General features: G+C 42.7%; 1 long non-coding RNA gene across 1 annotated transcript; it reads right to left on the bottom strand.

The window, feature by feature from the left end:
• Window positions 1-1995: 1995 nt before the first annotated feature.
• On the bottom strand, window positions 1996-8197 carry LOC310738669. Its single transcript, XR_014537132.1, has 2 exons — window positions 7154-8197; window positions 1996-2540 (listed from the first exon to the last, which is right to left on the bottom strand). It is a non-coding gene; the product is annotated as an uncharacterized lncRNA (long non-coding RNA).
• Window positions 8198-8463: the final 266 nt, after the last annotated feature.

The raw sequence follows: 8463 nt of genomic DNA, 5'->3' as shown, positions 1-8463 counted from the left end.
TTGGTTTTAGGTTCATTCTAGAACCTCATTAGCATTTGGTGTACATGACAGTCAGACATTTTCAATTCCATTCCATTCAGTTCAATTCATTTTTTATTTGTCAAACGCTTTTAACAATGGACGTCATCTCAAAGCAATTGTCCAGAGATAATGCGGTTATAAAGTTGTATAAAACAGTGGATACGCTTAGTACCTATATGTATAATATGTATTATAATTGTAAATCCATCCCTAATGAGTAAACCAGTGACGACTGTGTCAAATAAAAACTCCCTGAGATGGCATGAGGAAGAAACCTTGAGAGGAACCAGCCTCAAAAGGAAACCCATCCTCATCTAGGTAGCACCAAATGTCCATTCATCAAAATTCGATCATTGTTAAGAATAGTCTCTAAAAGTTTATCCCTGACGTAAACCGGTGGAGACTTTCAAGGAAAGATTTCCTGAAATGGTATGATGAAGAACCCTTGAGATAAACCAGAAGGAAACCCACCCTCATCTAAACACTGAATGTCCATTCATTATAGCTCCATCATTGTTGAGGTTCTCTGATGGACACTGTAGCCCTGAGTCATTGTAGGACAGTTTATATTAGTTACAGTTAAAATCCCTCCTCATGGTTCTTGATTTTATCCTTTCACAGTATCCTCATGGACCGTGTGTTCTCCAACTATGGTGTCAGGATGAATCATTCAGGTCCGGAAAGAAAAAGGGTCAGGATCACTGGTAGCTCGCTATTGGGAGAGGCATTTTGACCAACAATTTGACAGCAAAGCAGTTTATTTAATTCAAACCGACACCAAACCCCACCATTTCACCAGTGTCTGGATCCACATCGCATCACTATTAAATAATATACTGAGGAGATATGTATTCTCTTCGCACCTAGAAAACATTAGCAAGGAATTAGCATAGAGGTAAACCTACTGTTTGTGCCAAACCTGACCAATCAGAACCAGTGTGAATTTAGCCTTGCTGTAATAAAACATATTTATTTACAATAAATAATGTTCAATTTAAGACAACAGAAGTCAATAATTTAATATGTAACATGGACGAGTATAAAAGGTTCCTGTAAGTTCCTCTTAGGGTTTTTTCCCCTCACCACCGTCACCTCATCAACTCCGGGTGGCTCAACAGGAATACAGGACAATTTGATTTTTTTCGTCGAACAATGTCCATAGTTAGTTGTCCAAGCAGTTATAAATTTAACTGCATGAGGTTCTTCAAATACAGAACATACAGAGGTACTGAGCAACTCAAGAAATTTGAGGATGGATTTGGACTGAAATTAATTTTAACAGTCTACTACAGTGGACCCTATGTTGCATTTAATCACCGTTTACTGCACACCTTAACAATAATAAACATTTGCTGTTGAGGATGAGGACAGGTGAGGTTGGTTCCTCTCAAGGTTTCTTCCTCATGACATCTCAGGGAGTTTTTCTTTGCCACAGTCACCACTGGCTCCCTAATTAGAGATAAACTTATAGTCACTAAAATTAGATATTCTTTTATACGACTTAATAACCGCTTCATCTCCGTGAAGCTGCTATGAGACAATGTTCTTTGTTAAAATACATGTTTTATCTCATGGAACACTACAATCCTTTTTAAGGACCCTGGTTTTATAGTGCTCGTCACTGCCATGACAGAAAAGCATGGTGGGGGTAGCATTGTGTCACAGGAAGTGGTTACGATGTGAGCCTACTTTCATTAGAGAACTTATGCATCCATCCACCAAACAGAGAACAATACTCCAAGAAACCAGGATGAGATGTCCACATTAAATGGTAGAGTGAGTATGTGTTATGGAATCCTTTTTTATAGATCCTGAACCACACTGAGGACTCTGTGAGGAAAATTGATTCTCTGGTAAAAATTGAGAGCTTGAGTTTGCGCCAAACGTATCGCTTTGATAGTGAAGCACGATGGTGGTAGCAGGGAGTGGGATTTAAAACAAACAACAGATTAGAAAGCCCAGAATGCAACCCGATTAAGAATATGAGACTTGGAATAACGTTTATTTGACCATAAAGAATAGAAAAAAGGAATTAGAATCCAGATGTGCAAGAGTACAAAATAACTATGTCTATAGGAATTACAGTTAGAGATTGGTCTAAAAAGATTTTATTTACATTCCAATCGCTAGATGGAAACAAAATGGTGAAAGTCTAGAGAGGGGTGGTGTGTGTGTATATATGTGTGTGTGTGTGTGTGGGGGGGGTAACTATGCAAGGCACTGTATTTAAATAAGTACTACAGCAGTTTGTATATTCACATAAATCACAAACATGAGAATGAAGAAAAGATCTTGCATGTACAGTGTCACAAGGACCTTAAATATGGTGCTACAGATGCAGAATAAACTCTTCACATCTGGAAAGCAGGACAAAGCTGACCACAACAGCTCTTCAGCTGGCAGCTTTAGCATGTATATAGGAACATAAAGTTTGCCAGAGAAGAACTGTTGTAGGTTAGCCAGAAGTTACACACTTGATCCCCCTGATCTTCCCATTCCTGATCTTCCAGCTCGCCAGCCTGAGAGAGAGAGAGAGAGAGAGAGAGAGAGAGAGAGAGAGAGAGAGAGAGAGAGAGAGAAGGAAAATATTTCTGGGTTAAATATAAGTAACAATACAATGGTGTTCCCAAAAGGGTAATGATCAACATATGGGATCTACCACCTTCTTATCAGCTCCACACAGCTGCTCAAGTCAAACAAACCAGCTTTTATCCGAGGAATGTCGAGGCCTATTATCATCCACATATGGGCACGGGCATTCCACGCGCAACCCGAACGCCTGTTAACGTGACTCAGAGGAAACATGACCATCTTTGGAATTCCAGGGCTTCCAGCCTGCGAGTTGTCTTACTGGATACAAACACCAGAGGCCCTGATTCCTGACTTGATGGTACTAATTACATCCATTTATTAAACTACTCAGATGAGGAACGTATTCCTGTCTCTAGATCTTTGGCTTTTAGAAAAAACAAAAACAAATATTGTGCTCATACACAAGTTTTTTGTGTTTTTTTTTACATGAATCACTCGTAAAAAATCACTTCACTTACATGAAGCCTTTGTGGCTCAGAGAATGTTCACGGAAATGTTTTCTCTCGACATTCCAGCACCCGAGTGTGGGAAAAGGTGTGTTCGCTATTGTTCAGCTCGAGCAACGCTTTGATGTTTCTCAAAAAGAGAAAGCCTCTGAAGATGGTCAACATTGTGCACAGAACAACCTCTGTCTTACGATGAAACGTGTGTTGGGAACGGCTCGGGGGGGGTTTGTTAGACATTGTTACACGGATCCAGTCCCAATCAAAACAATCAGGCTTTCTGAATGAACTCGGAGTGTAGACGGATTGAATGTTCAGGTGGTTCCCTTACATATGAGGAGACACTTTGCACTCCATTTTGACTCCATTGTAACTTGAAATGCTCATAAATACAGATGTGGCCTAACCTACCCAGGAGTCTTAAAGACTGGTGATCAGTATGGGGTAGTTTACTGTATTTGGTTCAAACGCAACTTACACTACATAATTTAGCAAGAACGAGCAGTTTACAGTAACGTAATGTTGAAACTTTACAGTATATTTGTTCGTGTCAGCAGGCGCGTGGACGAGCGGCGACAGTGAGTGGAAGGCAGAGCCGGACGCGCTACAACTGGGCTTTGAAACACAGAAAACACAGAGACAACTGAACTCTGTTGACCGCTAGCGAGAGTAAGGATCTCACAAGATGGAAGATGCGTACATCTCGACTGTGTCCCAACGTATCGTACGAAAATTTAAATACTGTATCGCTATCGTCTTCAAGTCGAATCATCGCAACTCTGGGACTACCTGTATAAAACCGTAAAGGCTACCACTTTATCTTTATATCCTGACATCTTATTCAATCTGTAGTCTCTAATAGTCTGTAGCTAAATGTATAGTGTTGCTATTTATGTCTATACTTTTGCGAGTCACCAACAGCTGGAAACTCTTTGTGCGTGTCAACACACTTGGCTAATAAAACTGATTCTGAGGTAAATTGTCCAGATTTGTGGGGGTGGGTCAAGCCCCTGAGTATCGCCAAAATGCCATTCTTGGGCATTAAACCATCTCCGCTCTGGGGCTGAGATCTGACCTTAGCTTCCTAACATTACTGAGATACGTGAAATAATTTCTTTGTGCTCCAATGTACATGTAACAAGTATGAAACACCTTCACTTGCAAATCGGCGTTTCCACAGGAATGAGACACGAGCAGCGACATAACAGGCTTCGTGTTATGTGTCTACGTACCAAGTCCAGATCTTTAACTGAGCTCCATGTTTTATTCCCTGGACTCCATTTCACGTTTCTTTTGTTTGTAATTTGTTCACCGGGCTCTCAGAAAAATACATACAGTATAATATATAAACCTCTGCTGAAGACATTTAGTCTTTTTTCTTTCTTTCTGTTGCAGTAGTTACTGAAGATGGGAGCGTACATGCTAGCATCCAGCACTACTGCTCCTTTCCTGGTGACGCCACTGGTCCCCACCCCAGACATAACCAGTTCTGAGGTTTCAGTCCAAGTTCTTAGGTCCAGAAAATGACTGATTTTTCCCCCGACCTGGAACCGCCTTCTACGCGGTGAAACGTGAGGGACGGTTTTAACCCTTGTACAGGCCGGGACGTTTTTCGAATGCTAGCTTGTCTGCTTTTTTATTAAAAAGTTGCCAAACAATTCATTTGTACTGCACCAGATGAACTCCTTAGACACAAATAACCGCCTTATTCAGTGGAGAATAGTATTAAAACGTGTCTATCCTGCCCTTGTAAACTGATAGACCACTTGTGGGGGTAAAACTGGACTTGAGGAACCCCTCAGGAAAGCAATTGCAGTCGACGTCGTTTATAATTCCTTCTGATTTTAGACCGTTTTCTCATATTTGGTCAGAACAAATATAAGGAACGGTATCTCTCCGGTTTTGGAAAGTAAATGATCCAGAAACTTCTGGATCTCGCGTAATGAATGTGGAAAATGGGCACGTTCTTAAACACAGTTGAAGTTGAAAGCTCATATTTAAGCCTCCTGTGTGTCCAGATACTCAATACGGCTCCTCGGTCCCATTAAGCACTTTCTTTCTAACTGCGCTCATCATCAGGTTTCAGGCACCCTAAGATGGTTCCAAAAAGCTGCACAGCTGGATTTAATATCCTGAAAGAAAGAAAAAAAGGCGAAGAACGCTCTCGATGTCCCGTAACGAGTCTCTCCTTTCCTTCCGCGAGAATGCCCGGAATTCCTAAGATTCCTCCTGCACATGTTAGAAATTCCGCACACGCTCTGCCTGGTCATCTCACACACTCATTTCAGGGAAAGGTTTTTCGCTTGCATTCTCTTTTTCTACCTTCAAGTTCCACAGCAGAAACCCAGAAAAGGCCAAGGCGGCAGGTAGAACTTCTTCTAAGTGCGTCATCCGTTCTACGTTCTTCCGTATCCTTAAATCCTTCTACATTCCTTTAATAGGTTCCAGATGAGATGATAAGAAGCAGCACTTCAACACCAACCGGGACTGGATGAATCGAGGTTCTGATGCGTCATGCCTGAGCGATCCGTCCGTCGCTGAAGACAAATCAGATCTGCTGAATCATTCTCTTTCCCTCCCGACCCATTTCCTTCCTGTTTAGTAGTAATTTACGATGCTTTTGCTTTACTTTCTTTTTTTCTTTTTCTTTTTGTGTGTGTGTGTGTGTGTGTGTGTGTGTGTGTGTGTCCTCACCCCTCCCCCTGCTCAAGCACAGACATCAATAAGCAGGCAGAAACAGGAACGCTACAGGACAAGATAAGGCTTTCTGCGTCAGAACGACACCCGTACACGCCATCGCGTCTTTCTGCTGGTTTGTTTTGTCCTTTTTTTTTTTTTTTTAAGCATTACGAAGCCCCAACAGACCGTCTGCATCCTGATCTGGCATTGAGTCATAAACGCCTTTCACCACAGCGGGCGAATAAATCATCCGATCCGCTCTCACTATTATTCACCCGCAGATATAGTAAACATTTCCGCATCTTGAATCATAAACTCTTATGATGCGGCGCCCGAGTGGAGGGGGGGGGGGGGGGGGGGGGGGGGGGTTTGTGGGGGTGGTAGTGGTGGTGGTGGTGGGGGTTAATGAGATAAAGCGAATAAAAACATCTGCATTCATCCTCGTCCCGTCCTCGCTGCTCGTGTCACCAGTCAAGATCGATAGACGTATCGGTCGTGGGTGCGACCCTGCAATGCGTGAAAAAAAAAACAAAAACGTATCCTCCGTATGTACAAAATTACAAGTACACACACACACACACACACACACACAGCTAAGCGTCTCATTACAAGGCAAGACTTTGAGTGGCCACACCCTAAACTGTGGCTTTGTGGCACGAAGGAGGTAAAAACGAGCAAAGCAGGAGAGCAGAGTGACTCGAGCCGTCTCGTTCGATCTCCAAATGCAGAACTCGAGAGGCGGATTCAGACCCGACGTGGACTCTGAGGACGGACGTCGCACGTGTCGCAGCCACGTCATGTAGCTGTAAAGACGACGTCCTGTTTCTTGTTCGACTGTAATCATAATTATAATCAAAATCATAATCTGCATGGCGAACGGGCTGCACGAGAGGGTACTCGGGTGGGTTTGATGATCGCAGACGCTCCGTGTCTTCCTAAATTCACCTGGCAACCTAACCTACGATCCAGGGTTCTCATTAATACCTTCTTCTGCAAAGAGAAGAAAACTGGAGAACCTCCCAGGAAGCGAGTTATCAGTTTACCCCGCCTAATATATTTATAACCCAGAGAACATCAAGCCCTCGTGAGTGCGTCAGAAGGAACGTTTTTCACGACAGGGATGCGTCTGAAATGGAAGCAGGGCGTGGCCTTCGAAACAAAAATCCTCATCCTGGTTTCCTTCGAGGCCTCCGGGTGTGTACTCGGTTTCAGGCGTTAGAACAAGGCCGAGGTTCTTCAAAAACAGGACATAGTTTGGATCCTAATGAGTAGCATTACAATAGAAAAGAAAATCGATCTTAAGGTGATTTTTCAGAAATTAGGAATTTTTTTTAGGGTCTACACCCATAAATTTATCGCCCCGAGCCTGTGCGCTCCGTCTGCCTAGAAGGTCACGTCCAGGAGAGAGCTGAACAAACCTGGTTTTCAGTAGACGACATTTTCCACGGTGTGTGTGCTGCAGCTTCGAGAACAGAACTGAAAGCGTGCCGCTGACAAAATGGCTTTCCTCCTCCTCCTCCTCCTCCTAGATGGAGAGAATTACATAAGGACACACTCTGTCCATGCCTCTAATCCAAATCAGGAAAACCCTGCTAAGCACACAGACACGCTGGCGAGATCAGCAAGAGCCTTACACACACACACACACACACACACACACACACACACACACACACACACACACACACACACACACACACAGATACTGTTCATGCCAACTAAGTTTGCCTTTCATGTCATGAGGTTCTGCTGGGTCATTACAGGCTCATGACACATCACACAGGTGCTTTACATGGAGTTTGACCTCCATGATCTTGGTATTAACCAGAATTCTGAAAGGTGATCACAGTTTGGACATTTTTCTCTCTTTATTCCTGATTTATTTCTTCTACAAGTTTGGATCCGAGACCAGAACCTGCATTTGACCCGACCAACACCAAGAACAACCCTGAATTAAACCTGGATCATGGTGATAGAACCTCAAAACCTAATCCTTTTTTTTTTTTTTTTTTTTTTTTTTATCTTAACCAACGCCCCACCTCGAGATCTATTTCATTCCCCTCCAAGCCTTTTCCTGCCCGCACTCAGAGATCCGCTTCTCACCCGCAGGATGAATAAAAGGATATTTAAAATAAAGAGAATAAAAGTTTTTGGTTAGAAAAAATGAATAAAGAATCATCTCACCGCTCCAGGACTCGTGTCAGCGTCTCCGCCGATCAGCTGGACGAGAAGTGACGCGATCTGGAACAGCTGGTTCACTGCTGCTCCAACGTCAAAGGTTACGGATGACGTTCGAAGTTCCGGAGACCCGGTTCCAGCGAATAGCGAGAGAGCAAAGGGGCGGGCTCTATCTCCTCCGACCAATGGGAGATCACGGTTTTTCAACGACGGCTCACTTTTGGTCCAATCGAAGCGCGTGTGAAAGTTTGCGAACGCGAAAGTTCTTTGGTGTGGGCGTGGCTTCGTGGGATCGTAATTAAAGGTGCAATCAGCCAAATTTTAAAAAAATGTAATTAATTTTTTTTAAACAAAATTTAAACACATTTTTTTTATATTCAAATCATATTAAAAGAAAAACATTAAGGCAAATTGGATCACAATGAGCTGGAAGAGCTTTCCAGGCCAGAAAGCATTAAAAAAGATAAAATAAAATAGAAATTATACAATTGTAAAAAATATCAATTAAAATCACACAGTGAGACAATTTTAAAGGCTTTGGATCATCCAG

This window comes from Silurus aristotelis (assembly GCF_946808225.1).
Source record: "Silurus aristotelis genome assembly, chromosome: 16".
Classification (NCBI taxonomy): Eukaryota; Metazoa; Chordata; class Actinopteri; order Siluriformes; family Siluridae; genus Silurus; species Silurus aristotelis.
Note: the sequence above shows the minus strand (reverse complement) of the source record. Positions and strands in the feature narration are given on the sequence as shown.